The sequence below is a fragment of the Rhinopithecus bieti genome, unplaced genomic scaffold (genome assembly GCF_001698545.2).
Source record: "Rhinopithecus bieti isolate Rb0 unplaced genomic scaffold, ASM169854v2 scaffold_11919, whole genome shotgun sequence".
NCBI classification, from domain to species: domain Eukaryota; kingdom Metazoa; phylum Chordata; class Mammalia; order Primates; family Cercopithecidae; genus Rhinopithecus; species Rhinopithecus bieti.
The window spans coordinates 1095058-1102972 of NW_016807055.1; the positions used below are offsets into that span (position 1 = coordinate 1095058).

The 7915-nt window shown below is 44.5% G+C and overlaps 1 pseudogene across 1 annotated transcript; it reads right to left on the reverse strand.

Annotated features, from left to right (window-relative positions):
• Positions 1-511: 511 nt before the first annotated feature.
• On the reverse strand, positions 512-2789 carry LOC108534436 (heterogeneous nuclear ribonucleoprotein H2-like; annotated as a pseudogene). Its single transcript, XR_001886973.1, has one exon. The product of XR_001886973.1 is annotated as a heterogeneous nuclear ribonucleoprotein H2-like (transcript).
• Between the last annotated feature and the right edge of the window lie 5126 nt (positions 2790-7915).

The window sequence follows — 7915 nt, forward strand, 5'->3', positions numbered from 1 at the left end:
TGCCACCCTCTTGGTCTTTTTTTTTTTTGGAGACAGAGTCTCATTTCATCACGCAGGCTGGAATGCAGTGGTGTGAGCTCAGCGCACTGCAACCTCTGCCTCCTGGGTTCAAGTGATTCTTGTGCCTCAGCCTCCCAAGTAGTTGGGATTACTGGCACGTGCGACGATGCCCAGCTAATTTTTGTGTTTTTAGTAGAGATAGCAGTTTACCATGTTGGCCCGGCTGGTCTCGAACTCCTGACCTCAAGTGATCCACCCACCCCGGCCACCCAAATTGCTGGGATTACAGGTGTGAGCCACCACACCTGGCGCTCTTGGCCCTTTTTTATTCTCTGAGTGGTGAGAAGATTGAACAGTTATGGAGCAGGTTCTCTGAATTTTCCTTTGAAGCAAACATGGAGATTTGACTCCTTAGTCTGGGATTATAAACATACTGTGTTTTGTGCCTCATCAAAGCTTCAATTTAATATCCTGTTACATAAACTTTCCGAATGCTGATTCTTTATTTTTTTTCCAGTTTTTAAAAGGAAGATTTATTTAACAAGTTTCACTTAGTACAATACCTCTAAATGGAAATCACAATACAAGGAAAGATTTAAACCAAAGCCTCAGAATTTCATGTAAACTACATGACCAAACTTCTAAAGTCTTGGTATTACATCTTAAAATTGTCCCGTATCCTTAAAAAAAAAACAACAGTGTACACTCACGTGCCTTACAGGATATTAAACCAGAAAGCTAGAATGAACAAACATGCCAAATGTTTTCACTTTGAATCGTAGACACAGCTCCTATATTTGAGTTTTACAGAAAAGCATGTTTCTCAACACGCATCTGAAGTTTTCAGTGTATTTGGGGTATAACAGCAACATTTAACATAAGTGAAACTGCATTAACCTAAATATGCTTACTGCTTAGGTACACTCCTACAACATAACTAACTTGAGGAAAGCTAAAATTATTTTAACAGTTATGGTCAATACTGAACTTTGTTATTATGTCCTAGATGAATGTTTCAGTGTTCAAAATTACTGAGCTTGAAGTTTTACAATAATCTCAACTTCCACTTTACATTAAGCATGAATCACAAGCCTGTAATGCAAAACTGTTAAACTTAACTCTTGTTTTCCTAAGAAAGGAGAAAGATAAAGAAAGAGAAGCTGACCAAGAGTGATCAGAATCAATTATATTTCCCACTTACCAATCATTCTGGATATACTAGACATCCCTCCCATTCTATTCAACTCCTACAAATGTACAGCTTTTATACATGGAGTAGCTGTTTGGTGCTCCTTCTCTACCTAAGTAAGGTTTAACTGATAGTCACTGGAGTTTTCCTGCAGAACTTGGTCATTTCCACTCATACTGCTCTGACCACCATAACCACCTCCATAACCACCACTCAACTGCTGGCTAGCAGGACCTCCATAACTAGACTGGTTGGATAAGCCCATCCCTCCCATCATTTGGCTACCATAAGCGCCACCACTTGCCCCTGCTGTAGAATTCAAACCAAGTTCTACATAGCTGTGATCGTAAGCACCCCACTTTTCCTGCAGTAGAATTTAAGAAGAGCTCCACATATCTGTGTTGCATATTAGCTTTGTCTTTTGCCATAGCTGCCACAGCATCTTCACAAGTAGCAAATTCAACATCTGCCTCACCGGTAACTCTGCCATCGGGTCCAATTTCAATATGTACTCTCATGGGATGAAGAGGTGAGAAGAAATTATAAATATCATTCTCAGTGGCTCTCTAAGGTAACCCCTCATGTGTACACAGTGCCCTGTGGTGCTCTGGAAACTGGACCCACCATCTCCATATCTATGATCAGACATTCCTGAAAACAGTAATTGAGGTCTCTTCCAAATCTATCAGACCCAAAGCCATAGCCATCATTATAGCCACCATAGTCATCATAGCCTCCATACCCTCCACCATAGGCACCACGCCTCATCCTTTCAAACCCAGCTCCCCTGCCAATGCTATTATACCCTCTGCTAGCCCCAGCCTATCATAGGGACCTGGCCGCTGCATAGCCATGAGCTTTCGAGGGGATCATAGTGGGTTCGAACTTCAGCTCGGCTACTCTTGAAGATCTCAATGTACCTGTGCCCTATTCTTTCCTTGTGTTTCTTTAAGGCCTTCTCAGCTATCTCCTGTGAAGCAAACTGCACAAAGGCTTCCCCTGTGCTTCGCCCCTGAAAGTCCACTGGCAGTGTCATCCCATTTGGCACAATTTCCAACCCTGAAAAGAACGGAACAATCTCTTCCTTGCTACAGCCAAATGGGAGTCCTCTAAGCCGGACAAAGTCATCGTTGGCAGCATCAGGGCTATTCGGACCTGTATGCTTCAACACCCAGTCCATTTCAACACTGTTAGACTTGAATACTTCAACGTATCTGTGTCCCATGGTTTCTCTGCCCTTCTTCAAAGCCAAGTTCACTTCCTCTTCAGATTCAAGTTCAACAAATGCTTCACCACTTGGTCTGCCTTCTCTGGTGTAGATGAAACGAATACCCGATGTGCCATTTTGGATCTTGAGATCAGAGAAGAAGCACATCATTTCATCGGCTGAGCAGGACCAGGGTAGGCCCCTGACCTTCACCGCGAACCCTTCCCTGCCTTCCATGCTCAGCATCATGGTGACTGTTGGGCTCTTGGTGGCAAGTTTGGCTCAATGCAATTTTGGTGTAGCTCTAACGATACTGGGGAATTTTCCTCCTTCTTCCCTCAAACGGCAATATCCAAATGCTGATTCTTGCATTCCAATAATTTCAAATTATTTAAAACAAAAATAACACATCTCACAGGTATGTTCACGCAGTGGCGCAGTGGCATCAAAATCACTAGGAAAAGGACGAAGCCTCAGATTCAGCCACGAGTGAAAGCATTTTTCTGCAACACTTCTTACAAAATTCAAGGGCCTGAGGAGAGCAGATTCATGAACACACCTCTGCCCTCTGGAGAAAGGGGGAGAAGGAGGGGCTGGAAGAGGGTCCTGATGTCAGTTTAGGCGATTGCGGAGGTGGAAGCAGGGTGAGCAGCCGGGAAATCTTCCTGCTTCCCCAGGTCTTCTGCTCTTCAGCAGAGGCAGCAATGTGGTCAAAGGCATGGATTCCAGGGCTGACCAGACCTAGATTTGAATCCCAGCACCGCTGATGATGAGCTGTGTAACCTTGGGCAAGGATTTCACTCCCTGGAATCTCAGGTTCTGCTTCAGCAAAATGAGGGTGTTGTTCACCTCACACTGCGCAGTCACAGTAACGAGGTAAGATCTTCCGTGTAGAGTGACTGTATGGTCCAGCGTGTGGCAAGCTCTCCGTGAGTAACAGCTGTTGCTATTTCAGCTCCACCAGATGCTGTGTCTTATAGTCAACCAGGAAAATACTTTTGGAGAGAACATGCATGTTAAAGCCCCCTGGAAAAAGTCACAGCAAAATCTCTCAAGCCTGAGCTGGAAAAGAAAAGAGTTAGAAAAAAGATATTTACTGATCACATCCCAGGTGTCAAGCTGCAACTTTACAAGTCTTTCATTTATTTATTTATGTTTGCTTTTATTTTTCATTGAGACAAGGTCTCACTCTGTCACCCAGGCTGGAGTACGGTGGCAGTCTTGGCGCACTGCAGCCTCGAATTCCCAGGCTCCGGTGATCTTCCCACCTCAGCATCTTGAGAAGCTGGAACCACAGGTGTGTGCCACCATGCCTGGCTAATTAATGTATTTTTTGTAGGGTTTTTCCATGTTACCCAGGCTGGTCTCAAACTCCTAGGCTCAAGTGATTCACCCACTTTGGCCTCCCAAAGTGCTGGAATTACAGGCTTGAGCCACCATGCCTGTGTGTCAAGCTAAAATTTTAGGAGTCTTTTTAAAGAGCACTTTAAAAGAGATTTTTCATTTAACATTTGGAGTAACTCTATGACATTGGAAATTTCATAGGAAGAAATTAGAGCACAGGAATGTTTCCGTTTGGTTTAGGTTTGGATGCCTATGGCAGAAAAACCTAAGGTAATAATGACTAAAATGGGATAGAACTATATTTCTCTTTCATATGAAAGAAGTTTATCAATAGACAATTCAGAGCTTACACAATTTTATGTAGTGGAAGGACCCGAGCCCTTTTTGTTTTGTCGCTCTCAGCTTTAGCTTCTACCCTTTTTTTTTTTTTTTTTAGACAGGGTCGTACTCTGTCACCAGGCTGGAGTACAGTGGCATGATCTCGGCTCACTGCAACTTCTGCCTCTCAGGTTCAAGCAATTCTCCTGCCTCAGCCTCCGAGTAGCTGGGACTACAGGCACATGCCACTATGCCCAGCTAATTTTTTTGTAATTTTAGTAGAGATGGGATTTCACCATGTTGGCTAGGATGGTCTTGATCTCCTGACCTCATGATCCGCCAACCTCGGCCTCCCAAAGTGCTGGGATTACAAGCGTGAGCCACCATGCCCGGCCTTTAGCTTCTACTTTATGGTCCAATTTCCCCAATCCCCTCCACTTTCCAGCCAGCAGGCAAGAGGAAGGGGCAAAAAAGAGTGCACTCTCTTTTTTCAAGAACAATTCCTGAAAGTCACGTACATTGCTTTCACTTACAACTCATCAGCTAAAACTTACTCACATGGCTAGACCTAGTTGCAAGGGAGGTTGGAAAATGTAGTGTTTATTGTGGGAGGCCATTTACCCTACTAAAAATCAGGGCTTTTGATACCAAGGAAGTAAAGAATGGCTTTGGGACCAAACAACCAGCAATTTCTGCTTTAGGGGTGAAATAGTGTGCCCAGAGTTTCTCAGTTGTGCCCTGTCTGCAGAAGACACTGCCTACCCCAGAGGGAAGCAGTAAGCACAGGGTGGTGGGCCGGAAGGGTGGGATCTCAGCATAATGTCCACCCTCAAATTTGGGAGGTGGCTCTAGGGTTCCCTGCCGGCTCTACCACAATTCCAGTTACTTTGCCAGGAGCCTGGAGGACTCAGCTAACTGTCTGAATCTTCACTGCCACCTGGCTTTAGCCAGTGGTCACTGGTAGTGAAGCCTGTCGCAGCCTGCAAGCCGGAGCAGAGAGGAAAAATTTCAAAGTCAGTGTTGAAATCATCAGGAGGAGTAAAAGTAGAGCCATTTTGTTTCTTTCCAGGTCCCTGACCCCAGTTTCTCTTTGAGAATGGTGGACTTGTAGTTCAGCTATTTAGTGTGTATCTACTTCATGCAAGACCCCAGACAGGCCCAGGGGAATACAGACTTGAGTGGACAGGGTCCTACCTCTCCGTAGCATAGATGTGTACACAGATAACTCTAAGGCAAGGCCCTGGAAAAGGTAAAGTGAGCTGGGCAGTCAGCATAGGGGGTTGGGGGAACATTCAGGAAACAGAAGGCATTTGAGCTTGGCTTGGAGGAGCAGTTGGAACAGTGCTTAGAGTAACTTAGGGAAATGGTCAAAGGGTACCCCAAAGAAAGAAAAGAAGAGCAGAAAGGGCCTGAGAAAAAGTAATTAATGTAGAACCATTGGAGTTTCTGGAGGCTGTGTGGTGTGTGTGTGTGGTGTGTATGTGCATGTCTTTAGGATGGACATGGGCATGGAGATGGGGTGGAATGAGATGAGAGAAAAAACTGGGAAAGTAGTTTGAAGTAGCTCGCAGCAGGCTTTACCTATGAGAATAAGGACCCCAGGCTTTATTATGTAGAAAGGAGAAAGTCATCAAAAAATTTTAGAAGGAGGTGACATAATAGGCTTCCCTTTCTGTCCCATATCTATCTATCTATCTATCTATCTATCTATCTATCTATCTATCTATCTATCTATTTTTTAATATAAAGCAGCAGGCATTCTCTAAGAGGGCCGAACACCAATACAAGTCACAATAGAGAGGGCTTATTATTAGCATTTTCAGTTTTCCATTTACAGACATTCTATAGTTAGATGATGACAAATTTCCATGGGAAAAGCTCAAAGTGTAGAATGAGCACAGTTCTGCTCCCGTCTGAATAGGATGTGTCCAGCCAAGGTCACTGGGGAGGAGTCTCTAGAACTTGTGCAGATACAGCTTCTCTCTCTGTGGGTTAGACTTAGCCTGGTTCCCCAGGAGCAGGGCAGCCTCACCTGAATGGTAGCTGAGCAGGGCAATGAGCAGGGAGGGACAAGAGCTTCCTCTGCCCAAGCCCAGGGCACTGGAAAGCCAGCCTCCTCTCCTGGAGGAAATGAGGAGGTTGAGAGGGGAGAGGGTGACCCTGGGTGGCGGACAACTGCATCCCTCATGTTCTCTGCCATTTCCACCTACACTGTTCCAGTATCTGAGAAACTTACCAGAACGAGTTCTCCTGTCCATTAAATCACATTTAATCCTCCCAGGAGCCTTAAGAATTGGGAATATGCTACATTTTACTCTGGAAAATATGTTTAGTTTTTTGGTGCTCACTGAAAACCTGGTGCATGGGAGACTGAAAAAAATAAAATGATGTTTTATGCACATGAAAGCAGCAAGTTATGTCACTTATTTCATCTGTTACCAAGGATTTGGGAATTTTAGAGGCTCACTGGGTAAAAGAAGACTTTATTTTCATTTTCCTAGACTGAAACAATGTAGGGTTGTGAGAAGTTTAACTGTAAATTTTTTCCATTGTTTAAAGCTGGGACTTTAAACATTGTGCTGAAACTTAGATTTGAGAGATGAGCAGATCCATACAGTAGCATTCCATTTGTCAGGGATCATCAGGGCATGAGGCATTTCAAAGAAATAAAATATTCCAGTATTTAAATCATATCTCTTGAGGGTCTTAATGTTTCTGTTATACATTCTTTGATGTAACAGTTTCCCAAATCTCCAGCTAACTCACTGCCTTGTGAAACAAGAATGCCGTATCAGATCCCATTTGCCCTGCTGATTTAAGAGCATTTTTATGAAAGCCAGTTATCAGATCATGCCGACGCACTGCCCTCTGAGGCTCCCAAAGCTTGTCGGGTGTTTACCCCTGTCCTCAGCGGACCCATTTGTCATCATCCTGTAATTCTGTTAGCCGTACGTACCTCCGCTATATGTTCCTGGGCAAGAATGTTTTGTGAGGTGTGGTATTTCTGTCTGGTGTGGGCATTAGAGGGCCTCCATCCCAGTGAGAGTTGGGTTTGCTTAGGCTTGCTTTGATGAGTCTTGCTTGCTTGTAATATGAAGTCCAAAGATCAGAATCAAGTTCCATTTCTTTCTCTTCTCCTTGAATGATCTTGGACAAGTTATCAGCCTCTCTGTACCTGGGTTTGCCCACCAACCAACATGGTCATAATAATACCCCAGCCCAGGGCTGAGGATGAAGCCGTACCATATTATACAATGTGTTATACAACTGGTAGTTCGTTTCACTGCAAAATACCTGCTCGTGCCCAACCTCACCTTAGGCATATAGTTGATCAGGAGTGAGTTGTGCAGAGCACTTCTAAGTTTTAAATTATATGGAGGGGGGCTGTTTATGTGAAGGGATGACTGTGGCAGATGCAGCAGGCAGGCTCTAAGGGGAAAGGGTCTCCCCTAAATGTCCTGTTATGAAACTTAGTGCCTAGGACACTGTGGTGGTTGAGAATCAGGGTTCAGCAGAATATGCAAATTGCCTTTCTCTTCATCAGGACACAAAGAAAGAAATGAGCCCCCAAAATATCTCTCAGAAGTGATAAACACGGGTTTATCATTCCATTATCCTTGACATTTTTCAGGGATTAAATGTCTCTGGCTGGGGCATGTTATTATTTGAGTATTACTAGCCCTTTAAGAGCCCCGACACCTCTGGAAAGCAGCCCATGGAGCTGCTTCAGCGCCGAGTGGGTCTGAGCTACAAGAGGGTGACCACTAATTCTAATTCTAACCTCAACCTGAATTTATGAGGTCCTGCTGGCACGCAGAGGGAGGGCTGGAGGGGCCAGTCAGGTTCGTCAGCTGGCC